Source organism: Agelaius tricolor, unplaced genomic scaffold (genome assembly GCF_023055355.1).
Source record: "Agelaius tricolor isolate 1412-34295 unplaced genomic scaffold, bAgeTri1.0.p SCAF_20, whole genome shotgun sequence".
NCBI classification, from domain to species: Eukaryota; Metazoa; Chordata; class Aves; order Passeriformes; family Icteridae; genus Agelaius; species Agelaius tricolor.
Genome location: NW_027269280.1, coordinates 10434026 through 10461518, shown reverse-complemented (window position 1 = coordinate 10461518; position 27493 = coordinate 10434026). Strand labels below are relative to the sequence as shown.

The following is a 27493-nucleotide window of genomic DNA, read 5'->3' as shown; positions in this document are numbered from 1 at the left end:
ACTACTGTAAAGGTAGTCATAGTCCTTTTGATTTCCTGACCTTCATTTTCAGGTCATCTGTCTCATCATTATGTTTTCAAACTTTTAAGGGTTTAATGCTCCAGAAAACTAAAATTTACTTTTGAATAATGACAACCCTGGAAAATGGAACACTACTCACTCTCTCCTGAATAGCTGAGAAGATGTGACCACTTAAAAATCTCATTTTCTGTCAAAAGTATAGGAACTGAGCCCTGATTGTGTGTTACCTCCCACGTGAAAGCCAAGCAGTGTAAACCACTGGTGTTTGTCCTGCAGTACTTTGCTGCTGTGTAGAGGGAAAGTGCTCCACAAGCTTGGTCTCATATGCACAGCTGGCTCTGAGTCTGCTCTGGTTTTCGGTGTGTAGCTCTAGCATGACTCAGCTGATGGGTGAACCCCTGGAATGGTGCAAGCTGGAGCCAGCCTGGACACGGCCTCTGGCTCCTGTCAGTGCCCCCAGCACCTGTGCACGCTCCGTGCCCATGCAGATGCTTTTCTCAGTGCACTTGTTTGCATGAGGGCTGGTGTGTGAATGCACATTCTTCTCACCCACGCCTCAGATACGCATGCAAACACACATCCTCGAGTGCACACAGCCATTCCCTTTCTCTCATACACGTTTGTGCACATACACAGACCTTTTTGAAAGCTCCTGTTTTCAGAAAGGTTTTATTTATAGGTCCTGCCTGGTTGTGAATGTGAAAGAGAGAAAGCCCCTCAGAGGGTTCCTTTCATGTGTAAATCAGCCTAGGCTGAGAGCATTGGGGTCACTGAGAGGAGGATTTCACTCTTAATTACTCAGAGAGAAAGCAGGCAGGGGACTTTCTCAAACTAATAGGGTTGTTCTCTGCTGGGGAAATCAGCTTGAGACGCCCAAATTTCTCTTGCATCAGACTTCGGGCTCTGATTCACGGGCCTCTTCTGCCAGTAGCCAGAGCTGTCTATGTGGCACTTGGAACAAACAGTTCAGCTTCCAAAACAGTTTACTTATTAAAGATGGTTATGCTCACTCTACTAATTGGGTGTTCTTTGGAGACCAAGGGAAGAGCTGACCTAGCTTGCTTTGGTTTTATGCTACTTTATTGACAAAGATATTAGTCTGTGATAATGTATCTGTGACTCCATCCTCAGTATTCTTTCAGACCTGAAAACTCACACTTCTCTGCCAAGTAGAAAAATGCTCTCCAGATTAGTCCAGTGAGCAGGACTCTGAATTTGAACTTGAAACCAGCACTGGATTCCCAGTTCAGATTCCCACCGAATGCCTTTGTATCTTTAGCTGTGGAATGGAATGATCTCTCTGGAATGGGGCTGTTGAGAACAAAAGTCAGTATGTATTGTGATACTCTTGGAATAAGGCTGTGAATGCCAAGGTAAATGGGTGTGTCTGAAGAGATGTGTCTTTTTCCTGGGATGCAATACAAGCACGGGGATTCCTCTGCTGAAGTAGAATTGTCACTCTTCATCTCTGGTCATAAAACTGAGTCTGGAAATCTCCTGCAGAGGTGAGAACTCCCAGTCACAAGACACTTGAGTTGTCCAGAGGGACTTGAGGGCCTGCTTGGGCCACCACACACTAACAGAATGTGTAGCTGTCAGCAGCTGCAGGGAAGAAATCTGTGTTAAGTGCATACTCATACAAGCATGTGACTGTGCACTTACACATGTTTTAACTTCACTTGACAAAATTTACACTTTCTCATCTGTACCTCCTTTTCATATATGGCCTCTGCTTTTCTGAACAGGAAATAAATGCATTGAGGGCTGAACATTCCCAGCCCATGCACAAATAGCCTCGTGGGAGCCTTGATTCAGGATTCTTGGAGCTGTCTTAGTTCAGCTTGCCTGGGAAGGTGGAGGGGTTTGTCTGGGAGCACCTGTTTGAAGATGCTGGCTCATAGTGGTGGGAGCCATGGGCAAATGAGGTCAGCAGTCTGAAGTATCTGCAGAGGTCAGAGGGAAATGAATGGATCATTTCTTTTGCAAATGAGGAGCTGCAGCCTGGAGCAGCCTTAGCAGAGCCCAGCATGTGGGTCCTGGCTGTTCCTTTTCTGACCTGATGGAAATGGGGCCCAAAAGGACTTCCCTGATGGAGTTCTGTCTCCATTAAACAGCCTTTGTTATCTTTTCCTCCTGCAGCATGCACTGGGTATAGAGCATGGATTGGGGGTTATCCTGGCTACCAGCACACTCAAAAGGATGAAGGTTTTATGGCTGCATAGAAAACCTTGGGCTGCAGGGTATCCTTATTGCCTGTCCAAGAGGAAAGTCTTGGTTTAAGATGTAGAACACATGTATATTTCTGCTTTAATGCTCCTTTTTACTCAACCTACACTGAAATGAGTAAATCCAAGGGCTGCTTTAAAATAATGCACATAACTGACTAATGGATTAAAAAGCCTGGATTCTGTTCTTCATTCTGGTGGTAAATTTTCAGTTACTCTGCAAAGCCCTGTGAATGCCTATGCCTCACTTTTTCTGCAAAACACTGAAGAGAGGTAGTGTTGTTTTTTGGGTTTTTTTGTAACATCTTGAGGATTTGGGGTACAAGATGCTTTATCTATACAAAATATCACTGTTAGCACTGTCTGTCAGTGAAATCTCTTTTAGTCTACTTTATGCAATGTTACTTTCTCTGAATTGTTGATTTAGAATTAATTTTAATGTTATATAAACAATGTCAGTTCTCTCTTGCCATTTGCTATTTTGCTTCTTTGCAGACCACCGGGGAACTCCTTTAGCTGTGACATTGTAATGGGAGGTGGAGACACCTCGAGGAGAAGGTCGAGACAGACAACAGCAATTCCAGTCAATAACATCCTGACTTGCCTCGATTACAGGTTTGTGTGTGATCTGTGCATGCCATCTTTCCTATGTACAGGTATTTGCAATGAGGCAGGACATGAAAATAATGTCTCCTTTGTAGGAGCTCTATGGGCAGCTTCCTATTATTATCATTGTCTTTTCACAGCTTCAAATAGAGTAGGGCAAGGTGAGTGTTTTAAGGGAAGGCAGCTAAGGTTGGAGTCAATGTACTCAGGGTTTTCCCTCACTGCTGTTATGTTACAGCCATGACAAGCAGCTAGAAGTTAGAACAGTCCTAGGACTGCCAGAACTTACTAAAGGGAAACATGAACTTATGTTTAAATTTTACCTCTGCTGTGTGTAAAGGGTTGTTTTTTATGGCTTTCATCTCTATTTTCCTTTAGAAACATCAGAAGAACTGTACACCCTTCAAATCTGTGTTGATGTGTTTTAAATGTATGATATGGAGCACATCCACTCTCAGCAGGTTGCAGGAAGGGGCCATAAAATCATAACACATCTTTGGAGGGGTAAGCTTGTTCTTTATTTCCTAGAAGCATCAGCTGGGTTTACACCACTTTATGTGGGAAGAGCTGCAGGACAAGATGAATGTTCTGAGGTGTCAGAGACAATTTCATGTTTGGGGTAAGGCTGTGGAGCCTCTGTCCAGGCAGTAATTTGACAGCAGATATGGGCACACAGTAGTGCAGGCTCTGAAAATCGCAGAAGCCTGCTGAGTTATTGTGAGCTGTTGTGGGCATATGGGTCTGCCTGCCTCACATTGTGCAGACATAACTGAGGCGTAAAGGAGGCTGGCAAATTGCAGAACAGAGATGGAAGGAGGAACAGGGGGCTGAAGAAGAAAAGTTAAGGGTTCGTAGGCAATGGGCTCAAGCCTAGTTGTGAATTCCTAGCAGGTTCTTGGTCTTTAAATGAAAACATTTGTCAAGTAACATACTGATTTAATGTGGGAATGGGATAGATATCTGCAAAGGTTTTGTGGTTTTTAGTGTGATTACAAGAGATTTAACAGAGAAAGCAGTTTTACTTTCTCCCAAGGTATGTATTTCTTCATGTACCAAAACTAAATAGGGCAGGCAGTATAGATGACAGCACACAAAGTGAGGCACAGATGATACATATAATGTTTCTACAGATTTGGACTGATTGTAAATAAGGCATATAATGTGATTTCCTTCTGGTAGTGTCCGACCATACCATCAACAGCATTGGTGAATTATCCAGGGCCTTGCATCAGCTGCACTTTGCTACACCTGGCTGCTGTTCTGCATCCTCTGTGCCACAGACCCACTCCTCTTTTACCTGGGCAATGCACCTGGCATTTCCATCGTGAGCAGCACCTTTCTTGGACCCTTCATTATGTCCTGTCACTGCAATGGACCTCAGTGTCACAATGTAGTGCCTTGGCTGTACTCAGCAGTGGCTGTGATCAGGCTGCATGTCTGTGCTGTGCCTGTCACCAAACTGCTGGGACAGATGCATTCCACAGAGCACAGCCAGCAGCTCTGTCAGGGCTCTGTGTAACCCTTTTTGGTGCCTGTCAGGAATGTACCAGGCTCTGCACAGCAGATTGGTACGCAGTCTCACTACCACACCTCTAGCTGATGGACAGGCTTGTAGTATTTTTAGATTGGACCCTCATTTCAAATTTGGTTTTGTTTATTTGTTTTGTCTTTTAAACTTTCAAAAGCTTTTTCTCAGACCCTGAACCATTCCTATGCTGGTGCCTTGTGAGTTAGTAAGGACTCACAAAATTTTTTTGGTAGATGTGTGCAGGAAGTAGCTACAGGGTTGGTCATTCCTGTAAATCATTGGACTCTTCATAAATTTAATTCTGAGCTTTTCCTTAAAAGCCCTCTCCCAAAGTGGACTCAAGACAATGGACACCAGCAGGCACAGCTCCCAGTGACTAGGATATTGTCACATATCCAAAAGCCTGGTGGGAGGAGCAGACATTAGGTCTGAATTCATCCTGGCAGGGAGATTTGGCTGAGAGAGAAGGAAAAGAAGGTCAAAGGCAGCTCCAAGGAAACGGCTTTGGTTTAAAATGTTTCATTAGAGTTTTCACACTGGAAATATAAAGTACAAGAATACAATTACTTGGCAGAGAAGCCACATTTAGTAACAGTCCTGTATACTTTCAGCATTCTGTATGGAAGGACACACAATATATCCCTGACCACCTTAGCAAATTTATGGGTTTCTCTTCATAAATGTGGGTTTTTCCAAAATATTTTACATAATTTGGAAGGGTTTTTAATCAATATTGATAAAATATGTTCTTTCTTCAGTAGATCATTGCTCTCTACTGTATCCATGTAAACTTTGCAGGGCAGACTGGCTTTTATCTGAGCCGTGTATCAGTGTCAGTGCAGCTGGGAACACTTTTGGGATGCTCACCTCATGTTTTTTCCCTTCCCTTCTTTGATTTTTCCCAGTGTAACTCAAAAAGATAATCACAGACACCCTTTCCCAAAGGGTTAGTCTTTCCTTATTGATTCAAGAAGTTGTCTTTTTAAAGACACTTGTTATCTGCCACTTGGGTTTTGTTGCCTCAGGAAGTTTCACCTCTCCCTGCAGGCAGGGCTGGGAGTTTGGACTAATGCAGATACCTACAAGACCTGCCAGTGCAGGGCCATGGCAGATGTCACCTGTAGGAGGTAGGAAGTGGGGTACCAGTATGTCTTGTCTGTGTTCTTCTTTTGGGACACAGATTCACCAAAGAGCTGAGCAACTGATATGTCACAGAGGAATATATAGTGTGAGTGACTTTTTTTTTTAATGGGAAGCCAGGATTAGTTTACATTTGCATTTTTTCTGGTTTAAGTTATAAGCTAAAAATGTGGAAAGGCTTTGTCATTACATCTCAGTGGCAGTTTTCTTTATTTTGGCCTAGGAAGAAGGATTTCCCAAAAAAAACACAAGCACACACACAGTGCCCTGCAAAGGTAATTCCTTACCAGACCCTGAAACAGTTGAAGTACAGATTGTCTGTCTTGCACACTGCTAACCTCTTTGGCATATTTGTACCCAGGTTCCTTTGTCAGCACCTGGAATCATTTTTATGTTCTCCCCTGGCTGTGCTGGGCAGTGTGCTGACAGGGCCCTGAGTGCACCAGCTGATTCTGCAACCTCCTACCCCTGTCCTACAGGTTTGGCTGCCTGTGTTTGAGGTCTGTCATGATGCAGTGGAATGTGATCTGGGATCAGAGTGCTGTGAGAAGAGCTGTCTGCCAAAGGGCCGGGAGAAGCCAGCTGGGGCCTCCCCAGTTCCATTGGGAGCCATGGCACAGAGCTGCCCTTGTCCTCAGTCCTCATGTGGGGTGGGCTGTAAGGCTGTTTGTGCCTGGCTGTGGCTGATCCTGACTTGACTTCCTGGCTTTGCTTCAGACCTGGCACTTCATCCCTGTGGGCTCCCCGATCTCCTGGCTCTATGTGGTCACTGTCACCAGACCTGCTCTGCTCTTCTTGCTTGGTCACTGTTTGTGTGCCCTTTTACCCAAGGTCCCTGCTGTCCCTGCTCACCTTTGCTCCTCAGGCTCCCCAAGCTCCTCTGCAGCTGCTGCTCTGCCCCGCTCCTGGCATGGACCACAGCCCCTCCGTGTGTCTGAGACTCCTGGAGGGGATGGGCACGGATATGAGAGATATTATTGCAATGACAATAAGGAAGATGTGGCATTAATTTTGCCTCCCTTCAGCTACCTGAAAAGCCAAAGCAAAATTCAGGTCTGTCAGCAGGAGCCCGGAGAGCAGCCGGCAGGAGGAGCTCGCTGGACACGCCGCTGGATCGTTCCCAGGCACTCACAGACGCGGGTTTCAAGGGCATCGCGTTAGATCTGCCTTCTTGGGACTTTCTTGCAGACAAACCACCAACAGCACAAGGCAGAGGAAACTTCGTGGTATTGCAGCCGAGCAGCCCCAGTGATTTATATTAAACGTGTTTTAGACTTTTCTCAGCTTGTTACTCCCACCATCATGCTTTTTCCTGTCATTATTTTAGATACTTAAGGTGTTCAGGAAGATACTGAGGGTGTCTTTTATTCCCTAGAAGCAGCCAAGTGTTTTATTTTCCAGGAAAGTTAGAGTAAGATTTCTTGGACAGCATCCTAACCACGGAGTAAAGAATTCAAAAACAGTGTTTGTCTTAGCATAGGAAGATATCCTCCTGGAGTCCTCATGACCTCTGAGAGGACCTGCAAGCACAAAGCTCTGAAATGTATCAGTACCACTCTGAGTATTGGCTTGACAAAGTTATTCAAGCAGTTCTGCCTCCTTGTATACAGCTCACCTTTGTCCTCTGTGAGAAGCGGGCACAGAGGACAGTAGCAGCTCTTTTGCACAACACGGTGTTCTCTTTAGTTAGGTGCAAAGTGTCACTCTGCTTCTTAGGGCCAGTCCTGCAGCCCTAACATTCACAACCCCCATGGTCGTGCCTCTGCACCACCTTTAAAAATAATTAAGTTGTTTGTTTTTTTTAAGTTGGTGAATTCTTTGCTTTTGTAAGTCTGTCGCTCATTTAGTTACTAAATGGGAGCTGGGTGCCTTCTGGTCCTGAATGTTGCTGTAATAATTATTTTGATTCTGAATGTGCCAGAAACTATTCTAATGCATACCAGTGTAAATTAAGTCAATAGAGATTCTTCAAATTTATCCTGGTGTTCAAGAGAATGGAATTCATGCACTTCAATTTACAGCTTATTAAGTGATCAGAATTAATGAACTTGCAATGACCTTTTCTGTTCTTGTTTACACGTTTTCTTCCTATTCACTCATAATGTACATGATTTAGAAAATGCAGAGAGTTGAAAAGGCAGCGTGTGGGTCAGATATGTCCCATGGAGCACAGCATTGTGCTTCAGGCTTTAATCATATTTTCAAAGCTGCACTGTAGAAATGGCACCTCTGTTGATGCTCAGAAACCCAGCTTGATTTTTAGAACCCTCTCTGCATTCTGAAAGCTAGAAAAACATTTGTACTAAGGAACAGGGAAGGTGTTCTTCAGAGTCACTGGAGTTTAATAGATGCTGAACAATTCCTCCTTTTTTTTGTTTTTTGAGAATTGTTTTTCAGTGTAGTACCATATTTCAGCCTGGAGGTTGGGAATAATACAAACCATTGGATCCATCTTCCCTTTTATTCTGAGGTTTGGAAATCACTTGGGATGTCACCAAGAAAACCTCACATAAACCCTCATTTTCCCAAGACCAACTGAACATTATTGCACTGTGATTCAGCTCAGTGTTTGAATGACGAAAGTTTCCCTTTCATTTTCATTATGTCTAAGGCTAAACTTGTGAGGCTGTGTGCCCATCTGGTCATTGTTTCTCTCTGACTTCATGGTATAGGATGACTTCTAAATGCTTCATCTGATCAACTACAACAATTTCAGTGACTTTCTATCATTACTGTGAGAGGGAACACCAGTAATTTGTGGAAATACTAGGAAATCAAAAAGGGAGAATTGTGAAGCAGCAGTGATTTAGGTACCACTGCACTTGAAGGTGTGAAGCAACTGGGTGATAGCTCTTGCATACCAATATCTTTATCTCATCTCTGGCTATTGTTCTAGAAAAGTTACCTGAGCACACAGAAAGATCTGTCACTAGATAAATACGGGGCTTGTACCCGAAGTTAGAAAGAAAAAGAAACCCTGATGTGAAGGAGTTAAGGGTGCTCTGCTAAAGGAGTAATGTACACATGCACAGGAACACTGACAGTGACATTTAGAGAACCCATTTACTCAGGGAGTGGAGGTAGATGGGGCATTAAAATGCTATTGTAAGAGAGAATAAGGGATTCCTGAAGAGGAAAACGCTGCTATCACAGCAACACATACACAGCCTGCTTGAGGGCATGCACGTGCCCCAGACACTGCCAGGGGAGCTGAGAAGCTTGGGAAGGTGGCATATGAGACACATGGACAGGGGGAGTGTGAGGCTTATGGAATAAATCCCTGTATGGGAGAGCAAAATCTTCAAGGGAACGGCTGTAGATAATAAACTGCCCACAAGAAATGGGAAATAGAGGGCAGGCAGCCACCTCACCCTGAGCAACTCTGCTGATGGCTGTGGAGAGTGAAGAGGACCATGGCAGCACATGGGAAAGAGGTTTCAAGCCATGTGGGCTGGTTCTGGCCATGTATGACTTGCTGGAAACCAGAGAAGCTGGTCAGTAACCCAAGCAGGCACACGTGGAGCCCAGGGCTGGACAGAGCTCCCAGGGGAGCCACACAAGTCACTCACCCTGCAGAGAGCTGGAACTGCTCCCCTCTGTGCTGGGGCAGAGGTGGTGCCTCTCAGGGCCTACTGGGCACTCCCTGTGCCTGAGGGTACCATGCAGAGACAGCCCCTGGAAGTTGATGTATTCCTAATTCTTTACCTCTTTTGGCTCATGTACTTGCGTACCAATGTTAAAAGATGAGAGAGACCCTCAAAGGCAAGCATAGAGAAGTGACACAGTACTCACTGAGGATTTGTAAAAACGGGGGGGAGGAGACCCCATGGTTGCATCCAAGGAAGGCAGGGCATGCTGGATTTACAGGACTCAGATTTAAGTACAACTGACATAAAATTCCAGTTGAAAAACAAATGTGTCTTAATATGAGTTTCAAGTACTGCTCTCTTTTTCTGAATTTGTTAACTTTTTTCTTCTTCCCTTCTTAGTGCTGAATATTCAAGCCCTCAAGACAACAACTTAACAACAGTGAGTATTTCCAAGTCCTGTTTCTTTAAAAAGTTCATAAAACTTGTCAGTACCCTAGTAAAGCTCTTTCTGCTATGCTATCTAATCCAAAGTAGTTTGTATCAGATTTATGTTCTGGCAGCTCTGTGATAAACTTGGACTCTACCACACTGCAAACACAAAAGATTACTTAAACTTGTTGTTATTGAATTTGAAGGACTCTTTTGTTTCATGGATCCACACCCTCATACCAAGCCCATGGTCCCCAATGGCTCTGTACCTTATACATTTACAAACTTAGGCAAACTGGAATGAAGACATTTCCAGCAGTGAGAATTTATTATTTTGGTAGATTTAGCCTGTTCTTTTTGTTAAAGTTGTGCATGTAAAAAAACACAGTAGGAGATATAAAGTATTGGAGAATTCAGTGAGGTTGGGTGTTTTGACCAAAGAGTCCTTGAGATGTGAAACTCGGGTTTTCTCTCTCTCACTTAAGTCTCCTTAAACCTGATGTCTCAGTTCATAAGGCTGCCCTGAAACTTTGGATCAACCTGGTAAAGTTCCTAGAGAAAAACAGTTACGCAGAAAATTAGCCGACTCTTGATTCCCCTGGTGTGAGGCCTTGCAAACTTGAGCCTGAAAACATAAAAGACTGAAACTCATGTCAGTCACACCCTCAACACAAAGATTATAGGTGTAACCAGAGGAGGAATTCATCACAAAATCTCTCTGATCTGAAGTCAAGCAGAGCTTTGGAAACAGCTGCCAAATACCCAAGGCCAGAGAGAGACCTCTCATCCCAGGGCCAGTTCATCACCTGTATTATCCGGGGCTCAAAGCTTGCTCTATCCCCACATTGTGGAAAGAGGAAAGCTTACTGACATCCTTTGCAAAAACTGGAATGTTTTATTTGTGCATTGTGTTTGGTGGGTTTTTTGGGTTTGTTTTTTATTTGTTGTTGTTGTTATTTTTTAATGTTAAAATGAGTCAACATTTGGTGAAGGAATAATAATTTTTTTACTATGACTCCAGGAGAAAAAGGTATTTACTGTCTCCCCACTTCCAAGTGAGAAATTCACCTTATAACAGCAGAGGTACCTTGGGGTTGCACCTAACAGTGACTAGCATCTCTAATAGTACAATGGTCTGTACTGTCTGACTGCCCCTGGAGCAAAAAATCAGTTCAATCATTTATAATTCATCTTTAAATTACTTGTCTTGAAAAGGCTGTATATTACTGGTGTATGACCATGCAATCTGGTGTCTGTGTTGTTTCTCTACTCATCACCACCACTATTTTACTTGTGTGTTGCCTGATTGCACTGACATTTGTAAGACATTAAGGAAATTTGGGGGTTTTCTTCTAATGTTATGTCCCAAACTGTACATGACTAGCTCAGTGGGACTCTGGTGCAGGTCACTCTGCATTACTCTGAGAGCTGCTGGAAGTCCAGGTGTGCACAGGCAGCAGGGACAGGCAGAGGACACAGTGAACTTCTCTGCTGGGTTTTGGTTTCAACCCCATGCTCTGTGCTGTTGTGTTGTGCTGTGAGAATCCTTCAGTTCTTCTTCCCTTTGGGTCTTCAATGCTAGCAGATGGAAATCCAGCTCAACTTTCAAAAACTCTGAATAATTTATTAAGAACAAAATTGTTGGGTCTGAGAGCTGGTTCCTTTCTCTTTTTCTTTCTCCTTTTCTCTCTGCAAACTGCCTTTCAAAACCAAAGTTTCTAATTACAGGTCAGGGAGGCAGGTTTAATCACACAGCAGAGCCCTTGATGCAGCATTAGAGAGTGTTATTTATACACCTGAATTAATAGGGATGCAGCATTTCAGTTGAGAAGAATAAGGTGGTTTTCAATTTCACTCTTTTTATGTGAAACAAACCACATCAGATTCACTGAGCTTTTTGACCTAAATTATTGGGATTCTGAGTAACTAGCAAGTAGCTGCTGTGCAGAGCTAGGGAAAAAAAAAAAACAAGAATAGACAGAGAACTGCTTACATAGCAGAGGAACAACAGAAGCAGGATGTATTGGAAAAAGCTGAATTGGAATGGAAAGAGGAAGCCATTGGGAAAACTGCAAGGGTAGAAATGCACATATGCAATTGTCTATACCGAGGAAAACTTTTGGAGAGCTGTGGCATCCACAGAAACTGAAGTGCAATGTCAGTCTCTTGGCACACACTTAGATACCTCAAAATATTATGGTACTTTTAGGACCAAGAATAGGAGAGATGGAGGTGAAGCATGTGAGGGGTTGCAGGGAATGTGATCCCTACCCCCTCACCCCACTTACAGTCACCATCAGCTTTTGCAGGAGGTATTTGTTCTGTAGTACTGGAAAGAAGTGGGGAATCCCAAACAAAATTGTTCATGCTGTGCTGGGAGCTCCAGTGTGACTGTTTTACAGCAGCACAGAGATCCATTTTCCCTGCTAGTTTGGATATGAAACTCACATTCACTGTGGACTTTCATCCAGCTCTATCCCTGTATCTAACTTGTATATTTTGGCTTCTTGCTTGCTTTCTGCTTAAAAAGTCCAGGAAAATCTGTAGCAGCTTTCTGGACAATGTTTTCAGGGCAAAAATTTGGGCTCCTGTGCCTATACATCTGATTCTTTCAGCTGTGGAATACACTGAGATCCTGATTGGCATTGTTTGGGCTCTGAGATAGCTTTGTGTATCTCCCACTTGGCAGCTGTGTTGGGCCACATGATGGGCAAGGGGGTCCCCAACACCAGGCTTTTCCTTCTGGCAGCAGTTTTGGTGTGGTTCACCTGTGGTGCCTGTGAGGCACCTCTCCCACAGCATGCCCTGCAATACAAAAATATCTGTCACATAAAAATCTCAAAGTGACAGAGAGGGAGGGTTGCTATGCTTCAAAATAGCTAAAATGCAGGTTCTGTGGGTATGGAGCTGAGAACAGCAGCAAGGATACCAGATCTTATGCTCAGTATGTGAGACTTGGCATGGCCTTGAACTCCTAGAAGCTGCATTTTGCTGTGAGTGGTAGATTCCTAGAAACTGTACCCAGCAGCCTCTAAGCTTAGCTAAGAGACAGATGTATGGAACACAGGCAGCACCTATATGATATATTACTTAAGGAAAAAAAGGTTATCTACTTACGTAAATTTACATTCACTCCCAAGATAATTTTTTGTTTGGTATACTTAGACTGTGAACCCTGTCCTCATGTATGTCTGCAAATCATTACCACAGTGCTGGAGCAGAGTGTGTGGGGAATAGGAACTGATTCACCAGGTCCAGAGCATCACAGTGCCCTGGCCACTGAAGCTCTCAGAGTATGTCTCCAGCAGTGTGTCAGGATCCAAAACTGGGCTGCAGGCTGGATGGAAACTCAGTTGTAGAAAAGAGGTCAGAAGCCTGAGAGAGCAGGCAAAAGGGAAGTGTTCAGCAGAGAAAGATGAAAACAACTGTTCCCCTGGACACAGTGGGAGCAGCCAGCTATGCTTCCCAGGCTTTGCATTGCCAACAGGAGGTTTTCTACTGTTCCACTGTTCCATTATCTGCCAGGCTGCCAGGGAGGAGGATGTGAGGTCTGTGTGTGCTCTCCCTGTGACATCCCTGTTATTACTGTCACTTGCAGCTGGCTGACGCCCACCATGACAGAGGCCACCAAGGGTTTGGTGTTGTGTTGTACACCAAAGACAACTTGTCTCGTGTCGTAGTCAGGCTGCCCTGCCTGTGGGAGGAGATTTAGGGAGCACTGCTGCTTTTTGGTATGTACGTGGGTTTTCTTCCCCAAAAATAGCTACCTGTTAAAGTGGGAGTATTTCAGAAGGGGAGAGGATTAGCAGTGGTGACATGGATGGTCATATTTCAGGGCAAACACCTGTAAATCGGTCTAAGCCTGTAAGTAGCAACCTATTAAACTGAGTTCACCTCAGCAGCACTTGCCCTGTGTCTGCTTGAGAAGGCTGGATCCAGTTACCCAGCCCTCAGAGTACAGCTGCTGCTCCAAGCTCAGCCTTTCCCCATCTTCTGTACCACTGCAAATGGAGCAGCTAAGGATGGTAACAGCTGACAAGACAAAACACATTAAAGAGGTGATGACATCTTTTTAATACATCATCTATATTTCTACTTCTCTCTTATCCCGTTTCTGGCCCCTCTTGGAGCTCTGAAATGCTTTTCCTTCTTGTTTTGTTTTTATGGGCTTTTTAGTAGAGAAATTCTGTTAACATTAGAGATGTTAGATGGAGTCTTCCTGTGCTGTCCCTTCTGTTCTGCAGAAAAGCTGCCAGCAGGGATGTGTTGCCTGGTTTGCTAGAGGGGAAGCACACAGCTGTTGTATTATCCCATGCCCTTTCCAACCTGCAGGTGTGCAATGAGAAATCAGAATATTAATTTGAATCCTCTGTTCTTGCCCTGGGTTTCTGGGTTTTCAAAAAGGACTTGACCATGTGGAATTTCTGAATGAACGGATGCAAACTCCCTTTTAACAAACTTTACATAACAAAGTGCTAAGAACACTTTTCCTATAGATATATGGCTTAACCACAAAGTATTAAAAGTTACTTTGTAAACAAACATTCTGTACCTGTGACCTGGCAGTGAAAATGTTACAGGGTCACAGAGCTCAATCCAGTTCTCTCAGCAACTTCCAGAGTGATTTCTGACATTACAGTATTTAGTTCTTGGGTTCCACTGTTCCATTATCTTAGAAAATAACAACCACCTCACCAAGACTCTGAAGACATGTGAGATCTTTGTCTAGTTCATGTGTGCAACTGAGATTGCATAAGGAAAGTATCCTTGTTTTTACTGATATTTAAATATTCTGTTAGTCACTCTCCTTTTTGTACCTTACATGTATGTGTGTGTGTGTATATATATATATATATATACACTTTTATATAATCTAATTTATATAACTTATAATCGATGATGAGCCTACAAAGTTCTTAGGAGTCACTGCTTCTTCAGGTCAGTTACATCCACCCTTCTCCTAAGAAAATCGAAAATTGGCATTCAAAAAAATTTGCATCCACATAATTCAAAGTGAATATCATCCCTTGTTTACAGATTCTGAAAGTAAAATTTCAGCAGGGATTTATACATATGAGAGAAATATAGGAGTCAAATGTTATATAAGGATGTTTCTGTAAGTATGTGTCCTGTGTTTTCAGTAAGTGTTCAGAGATCCTTCTGGCTTTGGAGTTTGGGAATTACTGAGAACAATCCGTGTGCCTCTGAGATGCTGCATTCATCCCTTCAGGACTGTGCTGATAGTCACTTTCCTTGCTCAAACACCTTGCCCTAGTTTCCTTCCAAGAACTAAGAGTGTTAATTTCTTAAGAAACTTCTGCTAATTGTAAAGTAAGTGGTCTGGGGAGAGGGGTAGACTCAGCTGTATCAGAAAGAAGATCCAGTTCTGCTTGTACAGAATAATGAAGATTTGGCTCTGTCAAAACCCTATTCCCAAATTTTCTCTGGTGTTTTTGGGAAAGACTGCACCGCTGTGGGAAGCACTGTTGGCCTGGGTGAGTTGCTGGCATAAAGCTATTGATAAAAAATGCACTCTGTGCCATTGCCTGGGTAAAGAACATTTCATTTTCTAGTGGGCATGAGGAGTTGTCAGTGTCATTGAAATTTTGTAGCTCTGAATAGTTGCTGTAAATTTCATCTGGGCAATATCCCCAATTGTGTTAGATATAATTACATTCAAAGTTCTTTTTAATCATTTATTTGGAACATGTCCCAAGATTCAGCAGTTTTGGACTGGGACAGAAATTGAATTATTTATTATCAATTAGAGGTTGTCAGAGCCTTTGACACCACGTTGAGCTGGCATTGTTTGGTATCTGTATTAATGATCGTATAGATAAAAGCATGAAATTATTGGTTGGAAAGCTTTTATTCTAGGCTGAGAAGGCTAGTTTGCATACTTGGCTGGATGCTTCCTTACACTCACTGTCATTATGGCTCTGTTTAATCAAGTCAACGTTGCCTGTGGAATTGCTTGCCCATAAATTGATGAATTGAGTGTAAGAATAATTCCCCCTAGATTGAACCCAGTTGTGACTTCCCTTGCCATCCCAGCCCAGCACATTTAGACTCTTCTGCTTTGGCTGTGGTCTGCTACAGACCCTGGAACAATCTTTGTCACATCTGTTCTTTTCTTAGAAGAGCAATTTATTGATGGCTGCTGGTGCTATGGCAATGCTGGGTGCTGAGCCTTTGTTCCCCCAGGTGAGGGGACGGAGCCCACAACCTCACAGGTGTTCCTGGCCTCTCTCACAGCTCTCTTGTGCACCCTTCTCTCATCCATGTCAGTCTTAACAATAATTTTTCTTATTGTGCTTTGGCACTTTGCAAGAAAGCTCAGCTTAAGAGGGAGATCACATTACGGAAGAGCAGAGTGTGCTCCCAGAAACATCACTGCAGAAAGGGAAACTGTCATGGAATCAGAGGACAGGAGCATGGAGAAGATGCCACTTGTCTCCTTGAGTGGCTAAGGAGAGAGGATATTCATGTGAAATTGTCTCATCCCCATATCTCCTCAGTTTTGTTACCAAGGTTAGTATAGCCTTAGTGGGAAAAAGAAGGGGGGGGGAATCCCTTCTGAGGACATACTTGCACCATTTTTTGTAGCAAATAAGTTTTGTTTCTGCTTGCACTCTGAGCTGCTGGAAGCTGTGTGCATTAGCCCTGTACTGAGACTGATCCAGCATATTACAGGATGTGATTTGAACAAGGTTATAAGAAGTTACATGCTAGATCTGCAGAGAGAGTGGGAACTTTTCATATGATAACAACAAAAATTCATCATTCCCTCACCAGTTCTACTCCCCATTGGAGTCAGTTTCCACTGTCTTCTGAGAATTCCAGTTTCTTGAAATTTATGTAAATTTCTCAGTGGGATCACTGATCTGGGGTTTTTCTTTTTCTGATTTTCCTGCTTCACAACACACTTATCAAAAGCAGGGTTGTCCTACTGTCACAAGGAAATTTTTTGCACACACAACTTTTCCACTTATTTCATTGCAGTAAAGGAAACTGGGACTGGAGAAAGAGAGAAGTTCTCATTTTACTGGGAAATTTTGAGATTTCAAAATCATTCCAGAGTGTGTCACATTTTAGATCAAACTTTCTTACAAAATTAAACTCTGAAAGCATTGTCTTCTTTTAATCAGAACAGTTCCTCTGATTTCAGTGTCTTTAAACTGAAAAAAAAAATCTAGCTTTTTATATAATTGTAGATATATTTTTTTTATTTTGGAAAGCTTTCCTCAACTATTTGCAGTACATCAAAAATGCCAAAATAGGTCTTTTTGACATTATTTAAATACCACATTCATTTTGTTAAACTGAGAAATCATAATGTTTTTCAAAACAATTGGGCTTCAACAAACAAATTTTTTCCTTTAGCATTCATCCACTCACAAACACTCATTATCTAGACAAATATTTTAATACTATGTAACTCTCATTCTTTTCAAATTGGTGACTATGTGTTAAGAAGTTCCTCTTCCAGTGATCTCACTTGGAAAAGCCGAGGCTGCGTGCATCCAACCTCTCAGGTCAGTACTGACTTCCACAAAGGAAAGTATGCAACTGGAATTCCTGGAACAGACCTCTCTTGCAGTATGTGCGTTGTATCAAAGACGCTATTTCTCAAGGAAAAAATAAACCAAAACACAACACAAAACCCAAGCCAGTCAAAACCCAGCCCATAACAGCAAATCAACAAAAGTAAAGCCACTTTTGTTATAAATCAGTTTTTGTCTTGACTTGCAGAAGGTGCAATGGCTCCTTCATCTGCTCAAATCCTACTTGGAAAAAAAAAAGTGGAAATGGAGAATGTGGCCTGTCGAGCTGCGGTGTAATGCGCCTCAAACGCTAGGAGCAATCCTTGTTTCACAATCTGGTAGCGATGTTTCTGTCTCCCCGCCTCCCTCTCCAGAAGCTGACAAGCAGCAGCAACTCTCAACTGAGGCAGACTTGGGAAATGACTAATTAAACAATGATTGCAGGATTGCTTCCTGCCCTGGGTATCAGACCACAAGGGTGAAGCTTCATAAAGATGGAGTGAGTGCAGGAAGCGGGGCTGTGCATACTTCCACAATGGGGGCATTATGGAGACATGCCCCGGAGGCTGCCGGAGACCTCGCTGAATGGATCCTGATACCATCGGGGAATGGAGTACCTGCTAGTTCAAAGCGAGCCTGAATGCAGGTTTTAATCCTTTCTGACAATTGTTGAGAGGAAATGGCCTTTCCTCTGACCTTATCGTTGTAAACAACAACTAGTCATCAGGTTTGTCCTGCCGAGGGAATAGTCAAGGTCTATGCAAGGATTTGACTTCATATTTTTTTCTTCTCTGATTACAATGGTTTAATTCTCTAGACCTGAAATGCATTCTCACCCCTTAATATACTGACTTCATGTACATTCTTTCTTAATTATTGAGTCCATACAGCTCGGCCTGGTTCAAATTAGCTCCTTGGAGCTGTGGGCATACGTCCCATGGCCAGTTTCGGTTGCCCTGTGGTTGTTTTTATGATGGGCTGTTGAGAGATGCCTTTTCCATACACCAGTATCCCCAGAACCGGGTGTGAGACAAGCTGACAAACTTCTCTAGCATGACAGAGTTATTTTCACATTGGCCAAGAGGCAGGATGGGGAATTGCTGCTAGGCACCATTAGTGTGGCAGTTTTAGTATGATAGAAGGATGCAAACACTTCTGGAATTGCAGAGGTGGGTGGATTTGTCTCTGTGGGATCACATGGCTTTTAGAGCTAAGACAATACAGATGACAGAGGAAATAAGACAGTGGCTTTTCTGCTCCTGGAGTTCAAGCCAACTGTCTGTAAACAGCTGGACAGAGTGACAATGCAGAAGAGGGCTGACCTGCTGCACTGACGCAGTTTCAGAGTGATGAAATCCACCTCCCCCCAGATCGGGGCAGGACTTTGCCTCTGGCAGGGCCCCACTATTGAGATGCACATCCCACATCGCGGTGCCTGTAAGCATCCCCTTCCGGGTTGCTGCTCATCAGGTGCTAAGTGCTGTAACAGATCAGCTGTCAGAGCCTTTCTGAAAGGGAATTTGCAGAGCCATTAGGAAGGCACTTCTGTGCCTGGTCATAGACCTTGGCAGGGTATAGGAGGGTACTGATGGCTTTGCATGAATGGCTTTTTCATTTCGGTGGAGTTTATGGATAGCACTCACATGTCTGCTCTTTGGTCCCCTGTTCTGAGACAGAGAGCAAACCAGAAGAGATTCCTCCCTTGCACTGCACAGCCTGGCTGATCACTGCAAAATGAGGGATGGGCTACAGAAGTCAGTGTGCCTAAACTCTCTGCAACTCTCAGCTTTTTTTACTGGAACGTTCCTCTTTCCCTAGGTAAAGAGGATGAATTTTAATCTTTTCTTCTTGTCCTGGTTGACCCAGCTTAATATCTGTTCCTCCAGCTTGTAAGGATTCTTGCTACATGTTTGACAACAGAAATGTGGTGTATTTGCAGCAGGCTGGAAATCACTGTGTGTAGGTCCAGATTTCTAGTGAAAATCTTGTAAGGGTCTGCAAATGAGAACAGGTTAAAAGCCATTTTCCTTGGGTTTGTAGGAATGTCTGAGTGGGCTGTGGTAGGCTAAAGTGAAACTGATGGATTTTCATAGAGAGGATGTTTGGTTTTCACAACTGTGAAAACCTGTGGTAACTTTAGGCTGTGTTTTGTGTAACATATTTGTGAGCAAAGAGAAGAGCCTGAACAGTGCAAAGAGCAACCTCTGAGCACCACATACATCCTCTGCCAAGGGAATGATCAAGGTCAGGGTCTCAAGTGGTGAAGTAAACAGGGCTGGATCTGCCCTGTGCTTTGTCTCTGGCACCCACATGTGCTGTGGCCAAGAACAGGCTGTACCCAAGGCATGGGTTTCTCTGATTTCCAGCAGGATGTGGGGCTGTGGGTGGAAGAGGGTGTTATAGTAAACATTTGCAGTTTGTCCTGTAGCCACGTGAAGTTGTTTTTCTTGCTCCATACCAAGATGAGTTGGAATAATTTTGCTTCCAGTTTTGTTCAGAAAACAACTATGCAAGGCTGTGGCACATGTGTGCCAGTGGGACTGAGACTTATTTAAGTGGGAAGGATCTCAAGAAGATCTGATGTGATGTGCCTGAAGGAATTTCCTTTCCTGGGGGTTGACCCCTGTGGCAAGGTTGTGTAATTAGACTGCTGGGAGATCTGGTCACTGGGTATGGTGTGTACTCTGTAACCTCAGGAGGCCAGCAGGTTGGTGGGGCTGTCCCACCATCCCGGGTATCTTGTGTGTGCTCTCTCCATCACCTGTGCACTGTCTGCATCGGGGTCACATTGTCACAAAAATGAAAGAAAGGCTAGTAGAGGAAGTATTCACTTTTCAGTTGGGATGAACACAGTATTTTCTGAGAGAAATGCTCTCTGTCCATCCCACTCCTTCTCCCCTCTGAGATTTGCTTGTTTATGTGGTTGCAGGAGGTAGCTCTTTGCCTTGTTGTGGTATTACCTGTGCTAAGGAGGATCATAAAAAGCTCAAGCACTTATTGATTTCAGTAGTGGGAGCTGTGTCAACAGTGATAAAATGGTGCCTCTCCCTCAGTTATGGAATACCTGTCAGGTTTTCTCTTTCCACCCTGAGGTTCCCTTTAAGACTTTTTGAATTATTTCCTCCGCTTTATAGAGCTGTAACAAAGGATGAGTGGCTGGATCACTGTGCCAGCTTTACCTGAGTAAAAGGGGCCACAGACAGGCTGAAAGGGCTCCTGTCAGCAGGCTACTAATTGCATGTGTCCATCAGCAGGTTGTCCTTCTATCAAAGAATGTTATCTTGAGATGAATCCATAGGCAGCACAGAAGGATCTTGTTGAGAGAGGCAGAGCAGGGAGCTGTAGAGTGCTGCTGCTTATTGGGATGGTGTCTTCACAGCAGGTGCAGGAGTGAAAGAGCAGCACCAGCTCTGCGAGACCTGCTCTGCCTTGCAGTGATTGTGTTAAGAGGGAGTACACTTTGCTTTTCTTCCTCACAAGGGACCACTTGCATTTGTTTTGCACTGCTTTGCAATATTTCTGGAAGTCTGCAGTAACTGCTTGGAATTCTGTGGGGAATGAATGCTGCTTTTCCTTCTTGTTTTGTCCACACACATTACACCATGCATTGAGTGTAAAGAAGAGTAATCTCTGTTTTGGAGCTTAATGAATGCTGTAATAGACTGTCTTGGCAGTCTGCATACCTGAGAATTTTTTTTTTTTTTCTGCATAGTAACAGCCCAATTTGCTGTTTTGCACAACCCCAGTTATGGACTTGTCTAAGTTTTCTTGTACAGTTCAAATCTTACCTGTGGCCTGTCTTGAAAGCCTCTCACTGAGACCAGGGAAAAGGGCAATTACTTAAAAATATTTGCACATGGTTAGACTTTTTTCTGATCTACTGAGAAATAATCACAATCACTTCCAGATTGATTTTTTGACTCAAAGAAAGCATCACCAGAGCTGACAAGGTCTCATTCTCAATATGTTACATATTGTAATTAGGATGTATATTGCTATCAGTACCCTGAGACCACAGGAGAAGATGAGCTTGTTTGCCCTTACTGAATGCATGTGAGTCTCATGAATATTTTTGAAGCAGGTCAAATACTTGCCATTGCAAATCTAACAGGCCTTAATGAAAGCAATCCTTTGAGCAGAAGTGAAGGTGGATTTCTCCCTCCTTACAAAAATGCTCAAGGAACACCAGAATAAGTTTGAAGTTGTAGGTGAGGTCTGTGGAGTTAGTTTTCTCTCTGAAGTTGTGGAGGGGAGGCTCCCATTCATTCATCTGCAGGTTGGCACTAAGCACATGTCTGGGGGCAGTGGAAGAGCCAGGCAGCACTGGGACAACAGTGATAAAGTCACTATGGAAATTGAGACGCTTCCCAAAAGCAAGTTTGCTGATTATATGGCAACAAACAACTTGGTGTTAAGGGGTAGGGTAGAATCCTCTTTTTAAGTAATTGTAATTATTATTATTTAGAGGCAATTACATTGTTAAATGAACGCACAAACATTATTAGCCATCAAAGCATTACATGTGATGCTGTGGGAAGGTGGGGAAAACAGTGAAACTGAGGCATGACACCCCCTTGATACCTCCAAAATGAGGCAGAAGAAACCCCAGCACTGCGGAAATTCAGCTTTTGTGAAAAATGGTTTGTGGGATTCTCTTTAACCTGCCTACATGGATGTGCTTGAAACCCCAAAGGAGAGGGCTGGGTAGAGAAGCAGGGTGTGAGGTGCAATTCAGATGGAGTGATGATGGAAGCAGATAAGGCTACACATCCTATCCTTATCACTTCAGATCCTGCCTGCCAAAATGTCTGGTCCAATATTGGTCCCACTGATTGACTGAGACACAAGACTACTAAAGACCCGAGAGGTCCTGAGCTCAGTGTAAATCCTGGGAATAGAAAGAGGTGTTGACAGAAGAACTTGCTGTCCTCCTGGACAGTCTGGAACATCTGCCCATGAGGACTGAGAAGCCTGTATTTAGCCATTTGTGTCTTTGGATGTTGAAAGTGGGCAGAAATTTTCCTGTTGAACCAAGGCTACATCCATGATTAGGACCAAGGTTCATTCTATTTCCTTGAGCTCATGCTGCCATTCACTGACTTATACTGCTGGAGCTCATTTTCATGGTTTGGTGGCAGCTTGATGCTAACTCTGAGCAAAAGCCTGGCAAGATCCCAGATGTTGCCATGATCATTTAAGAAATTCCCTCCTCCTAAGACACATGCAGGATCACAGTCCTTTTCCTTTTCCTTTTCCTGCACTCATGATGCTCAGGGGGCTGGAGCTGAGCTGCTGCGGCCCTGTCTGCTTGGGGATGGAGTTGTTTACAGGAGAGGGAAGCCTGTGTTTTTGTGGAGGTGTGGAGGAGGCAGATGTCCTGCCTCCTGTTCTTCACCAACCAGGAGGTTTCTCTGTTCTTCAGAGTCACATACATTCAGCTAGACTTCTTTTTTAAAACGAGACCTAATAACCTCTCCTCTGGCCTCGATGGAGGAAAGCTTACCCCCAAACTCTCCTGCTGCTTTGCTTGGTGATGCCTTCAAGCCAGGGAGGACCTTTCCTGTAAACTCCTGCACAAGAGGAGGCCTGTCGCTGTGAACTCTTGCATAGTAATTAGAGGAAACAACTTTGGGCTCCCACCACTGGTTATGCAACAGGACTGGATTGTTTGTCACCACACAACCCAGCACCAACACGCTGGTGCCTCTGTTCTGACACCCCTCGTTTGCCTCCATCCATTCTCTAAGCATCTGCTTTGCAGATTGCAGGAGTTTCTGTCCCACAGTCAGCTCCCAGGTAAATCCTGTCTGGGACATTTCGAGGGAAATTGTAGCTCCACAGCAGAAATGGCCCCAGTTTCCAAGGCAACTGTCCCCTCACCCTGTTTTGAACTGCCTGGTTCCCATAGAAAGTTGCCCGTTAGTCTGGTCAGCAGCTGCTGCAGGAGCACGCCACCTCCAGAGTTGTCCTTGGCTGGACTCTTTATTCCCGTAATGAGCAGGCAGGGGGCCACGGGTGGCCTGTGCTGCAGCCCCGAGCAGGGCCTGGCGGCGCTTGGACAGGGCAGCACATCCAGGAGCTGCTCTTGAGTGGGTGAGGGGGTGGTTGTGCCTTTCTACCTTCCCAGGGAGAAAGTGGTGCTTGGGGTTCCTGGGAGGTGCGTGGAGCTGGAGGCTGAGGTGCTGATGGGGCTGCTCTTGGGGGTTTTTTGGCGAGCGGGAAGGTGACAAGTGAATAAGAGGGACACGGCATTTTATTTAATTAGAAAAACCAAACTCCCTAAAACTAGCCTCCGAAGGGCCTCCGTTGTCATCAGCCGCACAAAGAGCTGTGACAAATGAAAGGAACTGAGCAGAGAAAAGGCTGCTTTCTCTTTGTGTCTCTTTCCCAGCTTCTGTTTGCTTTGCTGTCTCCCTTGCTCCCATTGATCAGGCATGTGGAAACATTCCTCCTCCTGCACTCCCATTGTGGCCGCCCGGTTGCCAGGCTGCCGTTGGCTTGAATAACTTCACTAAGCCAGGCCTCTCCAAAACCATGCCATCCGGCGTGCTGGGTGCAGAGCCAGACACTGCCCTCCCATCCTCCTCCCCTCCCTCCCCCCTCCCCAGCAGCGCAGGGGTGCAGTGAGAAAATGTGCCAAAGAACAAGGGAGGTAACGTGGAGCCCCAGCTGTCCCGATGCGGGGGAGAAACACAAGCTTGCCCTAAGAAAATAGGGGCAAAAGGAGGGGACAATGGCCAGCCTGGGCTGCTGCCTTAAAAAGAAGGTGGGTGGTGGTGGTGAGGGCTGTTAGCCCAAAGTTTCTGAGCAGAGAGGAGACAAAATGGTACGTTTCCCAGGGATACAAGCTAGTAAAGTGCAGTGAGGTAAACCCTCCCCGTGGAGGGGAGAGGTGGAGAGGACAAAACAGGAGGCAGCAGGCAGCCGGCTGGGAGCAATTCATGGCCAACTCTCACTGGCTGTGCCACAAACATGTTCTTACAGCACACGGGGCACCTTGGGCCAAGCTTGCCACTGCTGCTGGCTTGTACAGCACCTCTTGTTGAGGTGACACCACTGTCTGGTGCAGGTGACAGCTCTGGCACACAGTGTGGCTGCATTCCTGGAGAGAGTTCAGGGGCAGGCTGGGGGCTGTACCCCCAGGACCTGCTCCAGGGATTCACTTGGGGTAGTTCTGGTGCTGAAGACACTGGACTGGAGCACCTAGCCAGTGGCCCAGCGACCTGGGGGGCTTGTGCTGTTGTTGCAGAGGGGCTGACACCAGCCTGCAGTCTTGCTGCCTACAGCCATTATTATGCCGAATACGAATCTGGCCTATTGTTCTTAAGGCTGTTTTCCATCGGTGAAGTAGCAGTAAGCAATCTGTGCTTTCAGACATGCTTTTGACTCAGCACGGCTGGGCTTGGATCCTCCGATGGTGTAAAGCAGCCCATCAGCTCACAGCATCACCTGTGACCCCGTTTAATGGTCTCACCGCTGGCAGTTATGTCCCGGTGCTCTGGGTCAGAGGAGCTGTATGATGACCACGGGCTGAGGCTGTGGCCAGGCAGAGGATCCTCTCCAGGTGCCACCAGGCCTGGCCACAGGGGTGGCCCCTGCATCCCAGGAGTTGGAGGGAGATGTCCTGGGGCAGCTGAAGCCTGAGCCAGGCTGGGTCTGCTTTGCAGAGAGGTCCTGGGTTTGCACCGGGTTTGTGCTTGTTTGAAGGGCAGGGACTGCTGAGCTCAGGTGATTAACATAACAATCCCGGAGCTCTGCCTTCATCCTGCGGCTAAAGCCTGGTTTGCTCAATCCAATTTCCAGCCTCTGCCCTTTCTTTAGCAGGCTAATTACAGCGTCAGGACAGTGGAAATGACCTTCTTAAAGTCACAGTGCCCCTCATCTACTTACCTGTCAAAACACAGGAGACAGAGCACTGGTATCATTCAGAGAAATAACATGTTTAGATACAATGAGTAAATGTACCAAAGTGCAGAGCTCTTCCCTGAAGTTCCCAGTGGAAACTTGGTGTGTTGTTACCAGTAGTGATGTGCATTTGTAAAGCTCTTTTCAAGCAAGGTCCACTGACCAGCAGAGCAATGGAGGTGCAGGTTTGTTCAAATTTAAAGAAGAGTAAGCGTGCACTATTACACTGATAAATGTGCAAATGCTCTCATCTCACACAGAAACCTGTGAGGGCACTGGGCTGGAAAGCTTCTGCAGTGCTGGCTTCTCTCATTAGTCATCCTAGCCTCATTCTGTCTGTAACACAGAGCGCCTGGCTCCAGTGCAGCTCTCCCTTCCTCCTGCACAAACTTGGATGTGGCCTGTGGGCCCAGAGAAGCTGTGAGTGCTCTGGTGGTTGGTCCTGCAGGTACTACAGCCCTGGCATGGGCTGGAGCAGGAGCCTGTGTATGGAGCCTGCCTGGGGACTGGAGCTTCAAATGAAACAGCATGAGAAGCTGCAATCTGCAGGAAATCCTTGGGCTCAGCACGATGCTGATGTGGCCCTTGACAGAGCAAAGGATGGGTGCTCCCAGTGTCTTTCCAAGGGCTTGTCCATTGGAGCAGAAACAAGTGATTTCCAAGGATGGCAGGGCTTGTTTTTGTTTGAACATTCTGAGCAGCTTTGTAAAGACCTGAGCTGTATGTGGCCTTCATATTCTTGAAACTGTCAGCAGCCACAGAAATCAGCCCCTTCACAGAGGATAACAGAAAGTAAAAGTTTGTGCCTGACCAGTAGCTTGGCACAGGATATTTCTGTTGTGGTCCTGTTGAAATTGTCAGTGATACCTTGTTAAGGCTAAGTTTTGCTTAGGATTGGTCTCATTTTGTGCCTCAAAAAGAAAGAGGCAATCTCCTGGTTGCAGGAGGACCTGTGAGGTGAAGCCAGTCTAATCATGGAGCAGCCGTAGCTAAACTGCTTCTGGAGCTGAAAGGATGGTTTTGCTATCTCTCCTGCCTTGAAAGGAGGAAATATGGTGAGCATCATGAGGCTTAATGTAATGAAGCAGGCCAGGAATAAAATTAACTGGTTGGCTGATACAGATGTGTCAGTCACACTTTGCCCCAAAGCCACTGCTGATTGCTGAGATACCTGTCCCATCAGGCACTGAGAAGAGGTAGCAAAAAAAATTTCAATTCATGGCAGTCTTGGAGACCTGCTGCACACAGCAAATTTGATGCTGTGATAACTGACACTGTTTGTGACAGACAAATCTGTGGCTTGTGTAGTGAAGCAGTTCAGAAGTGCCTGCTGTCGCATACCAAGAGGTTGTGGAAATGGTACTTGCTAGGAAATATGTTGCAAGAGGATCCCAACTACCAAAGGCATCTACTGAAAGCCATAGGAGAGCAAAGAGATATTTGAGAGTACTGGGAGATTTTTTTCCCCTGTTTTTTTTTTTTTTTTCCAAAGGCATAAATGGTCTGATTCTATTGAGAGCTATAAAAGAGGGGATTTTTGAGAAACAAGGTGAAATCATGAAAACTAATACTCCAGCACTGAAGTATAAACTAAACATATCTGAAAGAGAAGAAAACAATTACAGGAAAGGCTGTTACTAGCAAACTGCTGGGAGGAGGGCAAATGCATCCAGGGCAACAAGTCTAGGATAAATATAAGGAACAGTCTTGGAGGCATGACCTTGCCCATCCTTACTGCAACAGCCTTTTCCTACATTTTGCTGCTGGGAAGATAGTAACAGGAGTTGTTCTATCTCGAGTGTGGAATGCAGGGTTGTAGGAAAACAGTACAATTGCTCAGTCCTGTGTAGAGTGATGTGGCTTTCCAACAGGGCAGGAATCTATGCACAATGAGATGGACTCACCCATGTTACTGTTGTTGATAGGGAGCAGCTGGTTGCTTCAAGTGAGTCAGATATAATTTGAAATTATGCTTGGAATTATATGAAGTATTTAAAACCCCTAAGATAAAAGCTGAAATAAATCTGTTACCCGTAGTGCAGGTGTACTCTGAGAAGAGACAAACTGAAGCTCACAGGAAACATTTATTGAAAAGGAAAAATAATGTCTCTGCAATAGGATTTTTTTTGTTTGTATTTTCCTATGTGAGCTGTCCAAAGGAGACTTCCTTGTTGGAGGAAAGCCCTGCTGCTGCTGAAGGGCAGGACTCTCGTGGGTTGTCACTGGTCAAGTGGTGACAGTAGGCAGCTTGGCAGAGTCTGCATGTAGATTTGGAGTACTAAAAATCAAGGCAAGTGCTGTGAGCTCTTCTCCATGTGTGGTTAAATGCTTTCTCTGTAGCTGGTGCCAGGCACTGTCATGGCCCACTGCTCACAAATGCCTTTGCCAGGTGGAGACCACGTCTGCTTTAGCTGGAGTTAAGGACCAAATGTGACTTTGTTTTCTGTGTCACTTCTAAATGATTCTTAGGCTCCTCTTTCAGGTAGGAGGTTTAGAAAATTGAAT

General features: G+C 44.8%; 1 long non-coding RNA gene across 2 annotated transcripts in view; it reads left to right on the top strand.

The window, feature by feature from the left end:
* Nucleotides 1-27493, top strand: part of LOC139598757 (uncharacterized) — a 43863-nt gene that overhangs the window by 4416 nt on the left and 11954 nt on the right. The window contains exons 2-5 of one of the 2 annotated variants that reach the window (XR_011682002.1): nucleotides 2742-2861; nucleotides 3231-3356; nucleotides 9510-9549; nucleotides 13138-13264. This is a non-coding gene — a long non-coding RNA (uncharacterized lncRNA). Of the gene's footprint in view, nucleotides 1-2741; nucleotides 2862-3230; nucleotides 3357-9509; nucleotides 9550-13137; nucleotides 13265-27493 lie in introns of those variants that run through there. The other variant, XR_011682003.1, reaches the window with a different exon arrangement.